A 12,643-nucleotide genomic window follows, 5' to 3' on the forward strand; every position below is an offset into this window, starting at 1 on the left:
GTAAAAACATGCATTGTGTTCCTCTTTTTGAGTGTGAGCGTTGCATCTGATTCCTGATCTTGAATTGATTAACCTCTGTGCGTGAATATGGAATCATTCTTGATGTGAGGGCACTTAGATAATTCCTGTTGAGCTTGATTGTACAAGTAGCAAGTATTGCGAGCATGAGAATCTTTGGAAATGGTGTGTCACAACTTGAATCTTTGAGTACACAATTGATCCTTGCATAAGTAAATTTTAGTCTGGTTGTGTGCATTCATGATTTAGTCTTGTGTAGCACTGTTTGAGACACCTTGTTGAACGGCTAAACTTGAGTTTGCTTGAGGACAAGCAAAAGTTTAAGTTGGGGGTGTTGATAAGTCCACAAATTCGACTCATTTAGGGTTTTATTTTGATAGGAATAGTGTCCTCAAATGCTTATTTTGTCTTAATATCTGATGAAAACTCTTAAGTTTCAGGTATTTGGAGTTTTAGTGGAAGCATGGACACTTAGGCGCAAAAAGGAACAAAAAGCCTGAAAAGAACGACGAAGCAGAATCCTGCGCATCACCAAGCACGCTTGGCGATTCACCGAAGGGACGCACTCCACCCTTTGTTCCAGTACGCGAAGCCTTGAAGGAGAAGGATAAAAAAGGCGATGAAAGGAGTAGTCAGCGTTTCACCGAATAATTCCGCGAAGCAGTACTATCTCGCCCAATGACACAGAGCACGACCATGCTAAAGGCTAGTGCAAGACGGCGACGAACTACACCAAAGGGCCAATCACCGAGTTAATCGGTGATTCCGACTAACCTCACCGAAAGATCCGCCAGCACTATTTTCTAAAGTCTATAAATACTAAACTTGTTATTAATTTTTAAAAGTCGAACATATATTTTAATTTCCAGAATAGAATAGTACTTTTTGGATATTTTCTCTCTACTTTGGAGAGGGTTTTTGGGAGACTTAAAGAAAGAAGGATTTCATCTTCCCCAAGTTGGAAGTGGTTCTTCTCCATTCTTCTTCCTTTGCTTAAATAAAGGTTTAATTCCTTATACCCATTTTATTTTAGTATCATTTCAGGTGTATTTTGTTATTTCTTGATGTGTGTCTTAAAACCTCCATTCTTGGGGTGTGATTTAGCAAGTATGTGTTGATATTGTTGTTGGGTCTTGCTCGCTGATAGGATAGATGTATTTTAATGGTGATTTCATCTAGTGGTTGTGGTTTAATTTAATGGGTTTGTAATTGCAAATACAAAACCACCAATTTGATTTCGGCTTGCCCGAGAGGGAGGTCGCGAAACCAAGACCGCTAGACTGATGGCCTAAGGAGTGGGTCGACGTTAGGTTCAGCCCAAGAGGATGAGCCCTAGTCCTATATCCTAACACTCAGCTCGAGAGAGTGAGTAGGGTAAGGCGTAGGCTGGCCTTCATGCGGTAAATGGGTGTCCGAGAGGAACACATTTGAAACGGGGTAAGTTGCCCGAGAGGAAACTTATTTCTATCTAAAGCTTAACCTAGTCACTATTATCTTGCAAATTTCCTATCGAAAGCATGTACCCAACGATTTATCTCAACTTGTATTGTGGTCACACCCCAAGAACTTGTCCCCATACTTGATTTTCTTGTTATTTTTGTTGTTTTTTACTACTTGTGACAAAACCCCCATTTGATATTTGACACCTTTGTGTCACCCCTTTTAATTTACAATGTTTTTAATCGTTAATGTCTTTAGCTACGACTAGTTTGAACTTAATTTTATTTTTCTACTAATTCTCAAAACCACTCCCTTGGGACACGACCCCAACCCTTGGTTGGGTTACTATATTATCAACGATCGTAGACACTCGTACTGTAGGTTAGTGTCGTTTGCCATGATAAGCATCAAGGATCGACAACCATAGTAGGAACATACTTAGACAATTGTGTGAACTTCAAACAATATTCCTTCACACTCATATTTCCTTGAAGAAGGTTGATGAATTCAAGTACCTTTGCCTCCTTCATCTCTAGGGGAAAGAACCTATCAAAAAAAGCAACCTTACATTTTTTCCAATCAAGAGGACCCGCATCAACCGTCCTCTCTTCTTTCCATTGGTTGAACCACACTTGAGAAATACCCTTCAGTTGTTAAGTGGCCAATTACTCCTTTTCCACGGGCGTCACTCCTACGATCATCAACACCTTATACATTGCATCAATGAACTGTTGAGGATCTTCCTTAACCATGGAACCATGAAACTACGGAGGATTCGTTCTAGTGAAGTCTCTCATTCTATTTGTCGTCGTACCCACATTTGGGTTCACATGGACAACAACCTCCCTATTGGCTTGAGCCAATACTTTGAAAGCAACTCTAAACTCCACATTTGTCCCTTGTTCTACCAGAGGGTCGATTGGAAGTTGAGGAGCTTCTTGAGGAGCTTCTTGATCTATATTCTGTTTCACATTCCTCCTAATGTATGCTCTTAGAGGGGCCATATCCTGAAAAGCATCGAATAGGGATTAGGAGAGAGACATTATAGAGTTAAACTTTATTGCACAACTTAAGAGTGATGAAAGAAGTGGAGTTTCCTAAATATCTTATAGTCTCTCATTCATAAATGTGGCACCCTTCACACTCAATGAACACGACTCTATTCAACATGGCTTATGAGACTTCCTAAGACCTTTCAAAACCATGTGTTCTGAATACCAAGTTTGTCAATACCCAAACTACACCCTACACGTGACATGGTGTATAAGACTCCGAGAAACCCTATAAAAGCCACTTAGCATACATTATACAAGATAGTAGAAAACCAAAAGAGTTTAAGGGTAACATTTCAATGAAAAAAGTTTGAAAATTACTAGCGGAAATCTAAACATTTGTCTCAAAGGATACTATTACATCAACAGAGTGATTGGAATGTAACCCGTACATCACATAAAGTATCTAAAGCAATAAAAGAATCTCGGGCCTCAGAACATAAGGACTCACCAATCTTCAAAGATCAATAAAGGATCACTAGCCATACATATGGGAAATAGGAGCATCAGACCCTGCAATAGTGAAACAATATAGGCAAAAGTATGTGTTGGTACATGGAATATATCAAGTATTATAGTCATGCATAAGAGTTATAAAATCATGCTGAGAGGGTTTTATATGATATGCAATGACCTAGCTAAATCATAAAATAGCATGTTAGAAAATATAAGTCATAACCATGGTCAATGCAAGCTAAACATCTTTAAAACACTTTTCAGATGCCTTTAGAGAGAAACCTTAGTTCATTATTTATGAGAGATTTACCTTTAAATGACATAGACAATGTGAGATATAAACATGAAATCCGGTGTCTATCCCACCGAGTAAAAAGATGTCCTTACTTTCCAAGATAAGAACCATAAACTTCTAGCTTATGTGGATCCACTAGCTAATGTCTATCTAGACAACCTATAGTGGCACATAGTTTATGGGACATGGGTAATCGTCACTTGTCATCTCGGTGCTAAGAATAAATCTCAACAAATAGTCATTAATCTTAACTTATCTTAACTTTATGAGACATGGGTATTTGCTGCTTGTCTTATTATTAGAGGACATGGATAATCGCCGCTTGTCTTATCATCCATGGAAGGGCACATCAAGCAGCCAATCCAAGCTATATTGCATTATAATAGCTCTTTTCATCTTAATTAATCTTAGGTGAGAAAACCTTTCAACCTTATGAACCCTTCATGTAAGAAAATCCTTTCACAATAACAACAACAACAACATATATGCTTTATTATCAAAGCAACTTTAAATCATTTTCATCAACTTCATAAAGAACATGATATCTTCATAAATTCATCTTTCATGAATCAAAAGCTTCATCATATGATCAATTTTAGAAATCATGAATCATGCATGGGTTCATGTGAATTCAACTTAAAAACATAGAATTATCTCAATTCATACATAAAAATACCTAAAACAATTAATTAAATCAAAATTGAAAACAAATCATGACATTGAGTAAAACCCTAACTTCAATTGAAGTTCTACCTTGTAAAAATGGAGTATTTAGGAACCCTATGGAGGGAAGGACTCCATAGGTGAATACTATCATACCTTGATGCTAAAAGCTCACAATCAATGGAGAATTAGAGACTTGATCTTGAAACCCTAGAGTTCTTCTTCTTCCTTAGAAAGAGAAATATTTGAGAGGATGAACTTGATCATCTTTTAGGATTTTAGTAGAATAAATTGAATTGGGTAATTTAGGGGCAATAACATGTATATAGGGTCTAGGATAGAAGGTGAAAATACATAGTATTGGGTTAGAATAATTAGGAAAAGACCCAAAATTCCTTCTTAAAATAAGTTTCCAACCTCCACTGATGGTTGGACTTACAGTCTGTAGGTCAAACTACGGTCCGTCCTATCTAATCATTGATGGGGTTCTGGGATCATAATTTTGGACCTTCAATGATGGGACTCGTGTACGGTCCGTTGGTGTACCTACGGTCAATAGATGGCCGCCGTAAGTCCAACTTTAAACTTTAAAATTTCATTAAGTGTATGACTCACCTACAAGACCTACCTACGACTCATACATTGAACACGGACTGTCCTTATGAATCGTAAAAAGGGTACTGAAACTTGTTTTGAAAAAAAAAATCCCCCCTTCACCTATGGGTGCCACCTACGACCCGTAAATGCATTTACTAACCGTAGGTAGGAGCCGTAAGTCACACCTGCAACTTAAATATGCACTTTCCATTCTTTTCAAATTCGAGGTGTTACAATCAAAATATTGCTTTGGTCAAACTTCTCAAATTTCAAACCTTCAAAATTGAAAATCTCAACCAAGCTACATCTGATCACCTAAAAAATCATGTCACTCGTTATCGTAAGTCAAAAATAACATAATAAAGTAATGGGAAGGTTCAAACTGGAGAAATGGGTGCAAAAGAACAAATCCATCATGCAGAATGTTACAATAAATCCCCCACTATTTTAAAATAATTGTCAAGTTTTGCTCCTTTAGAGTCAATTTGATTAATTTTAAAAGCTAAATTAGATTAGATTAACTCAATATTTTAAAATTAAAATTTGGATATTCAAAAACTATATGAATAGTATTATAAGTTGCAATATTTCTTATATCAATATGATGAAAAAATACATCTTAAAATGTTGGTCGAAAAATTCATATATTTTTTTACTCTTACAAGACAAATTGTGACAAGCATTTTAAAGCGGAGGAAGTATGATTTAACCATCTTTGTCTATTGAAAAGATAAAAATTGAGGCATAACACTCCTCTCCTCCCCCCCTCCCCCCTCCCAACCAAGTTTTTTTTAAAAAAATGGAAGTTATAATTCTTCACTTTCATTCATCCAACAATGTTTAAATCTATAATAAACATAAATATCCGTCTCAATCAGTTTCTAACCATAAAAAAATCATAATCACAAAATAAGAAACTATTGTCATTTTCAAATATTTCTAAATATATTCAACATAAGTTAGATAGGACAAGTTCTAAACATATAAATTCATTTTGGCTATAAGCTTGGGCCAAGTATTTCTTGAATTTGATATTGTTCTTGAGTTGGGCTGAAACTGAGACGTTTCTGAGATTGTTACATCAAATTATTGAGTTGGTTGGAGTTAGGTTATTAGGTACATTTGTTGGGTATCTGTATCTGAAAAGAATTTGGGAAAAAGAATCGAGTTTGGGAGAATTGGGGCTGGAAAATCTGGGCACTGGCTCCGCGTCGCAGACTTGCTCCCCCGATTTGGGAAAAGTCACTTCGCGTTGCGGAGTGGTCACGGAACGTTCTACCTCAAAAAGTATTTTCGCGACCAAAATTTAAATGCCTCTCCGCAGACCCACCCTCGGACAGTGAATTTTTTATCTTTACTCATGTTTAGCTATCTAAAAACACTCCTAAACATCATGAGATCTTTCCTATCATAAATCACAATCCTTGAATCCATAATTCAATTCAACGAAAGTTAAGAGTCCAGTCTAGAAGTTAAGAAGTAAGTCAAGAGAAGTTTAATAAAGTTTTTCAAAAGTCTTTCACAAACGTTTTAAATTTAGTTTAAGACTTAAGTTTCGACTTAAACAAAGACTAAAGAGTTGAGTTCATTTCTCAAAAAGCTATAAGGGAACTAAGTATTCCCAAGAGTTTAAAATGTTTTCACATTTGTACAAGAAAGGGAACATCGATTCCAAGAGAACTTTTAAGATAAGTTTGAGTAATTATCTCAAACCAAAGAAAGAAGTTTGTTTTAAAAACATATGAGCTAAGTATATTTTGGGAGAAGTATTGAGCACCGTTATGGGGATGCGAGTTCATATTAACTCAAGTCTCCATAAAACCATGTAGCCATCATGGGTAGTAAATGATCATACTTTTTAGATGAATCCTTAAGATGCTTTTAGCATAGACTAGTTGATCCACTTAGTTAAGTGTTCTATATGACGGCAAAGTATAGGACAGTTCTGGCAGCGTCGGCAAGACGTTGTATCACCACTTAGGCTAATAGTGGTGGTTGTCGGTTAGAAAACTCCCACATAAACTATATTACTTTATTACATAAGTAAAGTTGAGTTTGTTATTGCAGTTTCTTTAATGAACTAAGTTGTTTTCCACTGTTTTACAAGCTTTATATATATTGCATGTGTTTTATTGCTTTATATTGAGTTGAGTTATTCAGGAGTTGAGTACAACCAAGGTAAGTGTTCCTTCCAGATTCTTTTCAAGCTTAAGTGTGTTTAGCATTCCAACTCGCATACTCGTACATTCAATGTACTGATGTCAATTGGCCTGCATCATCTTATGATGCAGATGCAGGTAACCAAGATCAACATCTAGTGCCTCATTGATTAGGTTGAGCACTCAGAGTCAGTTCAGGAGCCTCCTTGCATTTTACGGGACTCTTTTATCATTTGCTTTCTAGTTTTCAGTTGCTAGGATGATCGGGGGTCCTGTCCCGATATCCCTCTTTGATTTAGAGGGTTTATAGACAGTTAGTAGTTCAGATAACTTTACACTAACATTTAATATGTTAAGACTTGAGTTGCCTTTTTGGCCAAGTTGAATGTTTGACTTTTTAAGCATTCTTAGTATTTTAATATTCAAGTGAGTATAGTGATATTGATCATTACAAATATGCATAGAGTCATCCGCTGAGTTAGTAAGCCAGGACAAGGGTTCGCTTGGGACCATCAATGGTTCTCAAGTGACAGCCACGTCCGGGTTGTAGGCTCGGGGCGTGACAAACTTGGTATCAGAGCACAGAGTTCAAGAGTCCTAGGGAGTCTATGAAGCCGTGTCTGTATAGTCTTGGTTATCGGTGTGAACCGCGCTACATCTATAATTAGGAGGCTGCAACACTTAGGAAAATTATCTCACTTCTTTCACACTCATTTCGTATGTTAGAGTTAGACCTCTAAAAAGTTCCCTTCTACTTCATGCTTGCGCGTATTTTGAGATCATAAAGCCTCGGTGAAGAACGGTCAAAGGTCATCCTGCTAGGAGGATTGTTGAAGAGCAAGGGGTACCCAATGCACCTGAAGTGCAACCCCAAGGAAAGCTTACCAAAGTTGAGTTCCGTAAGGCTATCCGGATGTTGAGCCAAGTTGTGACCAACCAAGCTGGGCAAAAAAGAGGAGCTAGACAAGAAGTGGCTGATACTTCGAGGATCGGAGAGTTCTTGACGATGAATCCTCCAAGTTTCACAGGTTCAAGCACTACTGAGGATCTAGAGAGTTTCGTTGAGGAACTGAAAAAGGTATTTGAGGTTATGCATGTTGCCGATACTGAGAGAGTTGAACTAGTTACAAATCAACTGAAGAATGTTGCTAGGACTTGGTTTGACCAATGGAAAGAGGGTAGAGCTGAGGATGCATCACCTGCAAGTTGGGCATATTTTGAGGAGGCCTTCTTGGAGTGTTTCTTTCCCTGAGAACTGAAAGAGGCTAAGGTACGAGAATTTCTTACCCTTAACCACGATTCCTTGAGTGTTCATGAGTATGGGTTGAAGTTCACCCAACTATCCTGTTATGCTCCGGAGATGGTTGCAGATATGAGGAGTAGAATGAGTCTATTTGTTGCTAGGTTGTCCTGTCTATGAAGCAAGGAGGGAAGGGTAGCGATGCTAATTGGGGATATGGATATATCAAGGTTGATGGTCTATGTGCAACGGGTTGAAGAAGAGAAGCTGAGGGATAGGGAGGAGATTAGAAATAAAAAAGCTAAGACAGGTAATGAGTCCGGGCAGTAGAAAAGTAATGTGAACCGTTCGTCCTTTCAGCAAAAGCAAAAGGGACCTGCTCCATCATCTGCTAGTGCACCTGAACCTAGAAGAAAAGGTGATTATAATGGTCAAAACTCGTAGAACTTCAGAACTAGACCTGCACAACTCAGGGTAGTGTGGTAGAACCCACCCAGGTAAGTGTCGTGATGGCCAGTCAGGTTGTTTCAAGTGTGGACATGAGGGTCACTTCATGAACGAGTGCCATAAGAACAGACAAAGTAGTGGAAATCAAGGCAATAGATCCCAATCTTCATCAGTTGCACCACCAGACAGGGCTTCACCTAGAGGAGTTACATTTGGTACTGGCGGAGGAGCAAACCGCCTCTATGCAATCACTAGTCGTCAAGAACAAGATAACTCTCCAACTGTTATCACTGGTATGATCAAAGTCTTTACTTTTGATGTTTATGCTTTGCTAGACCCAGGAGTAAGTTTATCTTTTGTAACCCCTTATGTTGCAAATAAGTTTGATGTTCTTCCTGAAAACTCTGTGAACCCTTTTGTGTTTCTACACCTCTTGGGGAGTCTATTCTAGCTAAACGAGTTTATCGTGATTGTGTCATTTTCATCAATCAAAAAGACACCATGGCTGATTTAATGGAGTTAGAAATGGTAGATTTTGATGTCATTCTAGGTATGGACTGGCTTCATGCCTTTTATTCCTCCATTGATTGTAGAACTCGAGTTGTCAAGTTTCAAATTCATAATGAGCCAGTCTTAGAGTGGAAAAGTAGTTCAACAGTGCCTAAGGGTCGTTTCATTTTGTACCTTAAGGTAAGAAAGTTAGTTTCCAAGGGGTGTGTCTATCACTTAGTCCGAGTTAATGACTCTACTGTTCAGATACCTCATATTCAGTCAGTTCCTATAGTAAAAGAGTTTCCAAAAGTTTTTCCAGATGATCTACCCAGAGTCCCTCCTGAGAGAGAGATAGACTTTGGTATAGATATTCTTCCAAATACTCGTCCTATCTCTATTCTGCCATATAGAATTGCACCAACAGAGTTGAAAGAGTTAAAAGAGTATTTAAAAGATCTCTTAGAGAAAGGTTTTATTCGACCAAGTGTGTCACCTTGGAGCGCTCCGGTCTTATTTGTGAGGAAGAATGATGGTTCCCTTAGAATGTGTATAGATTATTGCCAATTGAACAAGGTTACCATCAAGAACAAGTATCCTCTTCCAAGAATTGATGATCTTTTCAATCAGCATCAGGGTGCTTCTTGTTTTCCTAAGATAGACCTCAGATCTGGCTACCATCAGTTGAAAGTAAAGGAATGTGATATTCCCAAGACAGCATTCAGGACCCATTATTGTCACTATGAGTTTCTGGTCATGTCATTCAGTTTAACTAATGCACCTGCAACGTTCATGGACCTTATGAATAGATTTTTCAAACCTTATTTAGATATGTTTATTATCATCTTCATTGATGACATACTAATCTATTCAAGGAATGAAGAAGATCATGCTAGCCATCTCAGAATAGTTCTTTAGACTTTGAAGGATAAAGAGTTATATGTTAAGTTCTCTAAATGTGAGTTTTGGCTTGAGTCTGTAGCGTTCTTGGGCCACATAGTTTCCGGTGATGGAATTAGAGTTGATACCCAAAAGATAGAGGTTGTGCAGAATTGTCCTAGACTCACATCTCCAACTGATATTAGAAGTTTCTTGGGTTTGGCTGGCTATTATAGAAGGTTTGTAGAGGGGTTCTCATCCATTTCGTCTCTTTTGACCAAGTTGACTAAGAAAACAGTGAAGTTTCATGGTCTGAAGCTTATGAGAAAAACTTTTTGGAATTGAAAAAGAAGTTGACTATTGCCCCAGTGTTAACTTTACTAGAGGGTACTCAAGGTTTTGTGGTGTACTGCGATGGATCTAGAGTTGGTTTGGGTTGCGTGTTAATGCAGAATGAAAGTTATAGCTTATGCCTCTAGACAATTGAAATTTAATGAGAAGAATTACCCAACCCATGACTTAAAGTTGACTATTGTAGTTTTTGCTTTAAAAATATGGCGCTATTATCTTTATGGTGTTCATGTGGATGTGTTCACCGATCACATGAGTCTTCAGTATGTGTTTACTCAGAAAGAGCTTAACCTCAGACAAATGAGGTGGTTGGAATTACTCAAGGATTATGACATGCGTATTCTTTATCACCCAGGTAAGGCAAATGTTGTTGTTGATGCTTTAAGCAGGTTGTCTATGGATAGTACCACCCATGTTGAGGAAGAAAAGAGAGAGCTAGCGAAAGATGTACATAGACTTGCACGATTGGGGGTCCGACTAATGGATTCCACAGAAGGAGGAGTAGTGGTGATGAATGGGGCTGAATCATCACTAGTGTCGGAAGTGAAAAAAAGCAAGACTAAGATCCTATTGTGCTTGAATTGAAGGCAAATGTTCATAAGCAAAAAGTATTAGCTTTTGAACAAGGGGGAGATGGCGTATTGAGATATCAATGTAGATTGTGTGTACCAATGGTGGATAGACTCCAAGAGAGGATCATGGAGGAAGGTCATAACTCCAGATATTCCATTCATATGGGTTCCACAAAGATGTATCGTGATTTGAGAGAAGTTTATTTGTGGAGTAGCATGAAGAAGGGCATTGCAGAGTTTGTTGTTAGGTGTCTGAATTGCCAACAAGTTAAAGTAGAGCATCAAAGGCCCGGTGGTTTGGCTCAAAATATAGAACTTCCATAATAGAAGTGGGAGATGATAAATATGGATTTCATCACAGGTTTGCCAATGTCTCGCAGACAACATGATTCTATATGGGTGATTGTGGATCGAATGACCAAATCAGCCCACATTTTGCCGGTAAAGACTACGCATTCAACAGAAGATTATGCCAGGTTATATATTCAGGAGGTAGTAAGACTTCATGGAGTCCCTATTTTGATTATATCAGATATGGGTGCTCAATTTACTTCACAGTGTTGGAAGTCATTCCAAAAAGGCTTGGGTTCAAAGGTGAATTTGAGTACTGCTTTTCATCCTCAGACAGATGGTCAAGCAGAGCACATTATTCAGACTTTAGAGGATATGTTGAGGGCTTGTGTGATTGATTTCAAAGGTAATTGGGATGATCACCTACCTCTTATTGAGTTTGCTTACAACAATAGTTACCACTCCAGCATACAGATGGCTCCTTATGAGGCTCTTTATGGGAGAAGATGCAGATCTCCTATTGGATGGTTTGAAGTTGGTGAAGCTGGGTTGATAGGACCAAACTTGGTTCATCAAGCTATGGAGAAAGTGAAAGTGATTCAAGAGAGGTTGAAAATAGCGTAGAGTCATCACAAATCCTACACCGATGTTAGGAGAAGGGAGTTAGAGTTTGAAGTGGATGATTGGGTGTACTTGAAAGTTTCACCGATGAAAGGTGTTATGATATTTGGTAAGAAGGGGAAGTTTAGTCCCCGGTATATTGGCCCTTACAGAATATCCAAGAGGTTGGCGAAGTAGCTTATGAGTTAGAGCTACCACAAAAGTTAGCAACTGTTCATCAGGTATTTCATGTTTCCATGTTGAAGAAGTGCATGAGAGATCCTTCACTTATCGTACCGACTAAAGATATTGGGATCAAGGATAGCTTATCTTATGAAGAGATTTCGGTTCAGATTCTAGATTGCCATGTTCGCAAGTAGAGGACTAAGGAAGTAGCATCAGTCAAAGTCCTTTGGAGGAACCAATTTGTTGAGGAAGCTACTTGGGAAGCTGAGGAAGATATGAAGAAGAGATATCCACATCTCTTTGAAACCGGAGAAGTTTCAGACCAAGGTACTAATTCTACTCTTAGTACTTTTTCATTTATAAGTTAGCATGTTAAAATTGCTTTGCTTGTGGGTGTCTGAGCTGAATGTTAGATATTTCACCCTTAGCCTAGTAAGAAGTAATCTCATTCAAGGACGAATGTTCTCAAGGGGGAGATATTGTAACATCTCACCAATTTGAAATAACTAGGAAGAAGTTAGGAATTGGAAATAACCATTTTTGGAAAGAATATAAAAATCTGGAAATGTGTTAAGTATGTTGAGTTGAGTTTTTGGTAAACTTCAAACGACCATAACTCCTAGCTCACAATGAGTTAGGTGTGTTTCCACATATCGTTGGAAAGATCTTGGAATAATCTTTCCAACTCCTCCAAGTTTATACGATTTCGAGTTCGTATGAGCGAGATATGCCCATTTGAAAATGGGCTATTCGAATAAGGAAATGTCCAATCCGGATTTTTGAAGGGCAGTTTGGTCTTTTCCTTACCCAATTAATTTAATTCGTTTTAGTGAATTAATTAAGAGTCAAATCAGAATTTGGTCAATTTAGAAAATTGAAAATTCATGCTAGGGCTTCGAGAAAAGAGA

The sequence above is a fragment of the Solanum stenotomum genome, chromosome 5 (assembly GCF_019186545.1).
Source record: "Solanum stenotomum isolate F172 chromosome 5, ASM1918654v1, whole genome shotgun sequence".
Classification (NCBI taxonomy): domain Eukaryota; kingdom Viridiplantae; phylum Streptophyta; class Magnoliopsida; order Solanales; family Solanaceae; genus Solanum; species Solanum stenotomum.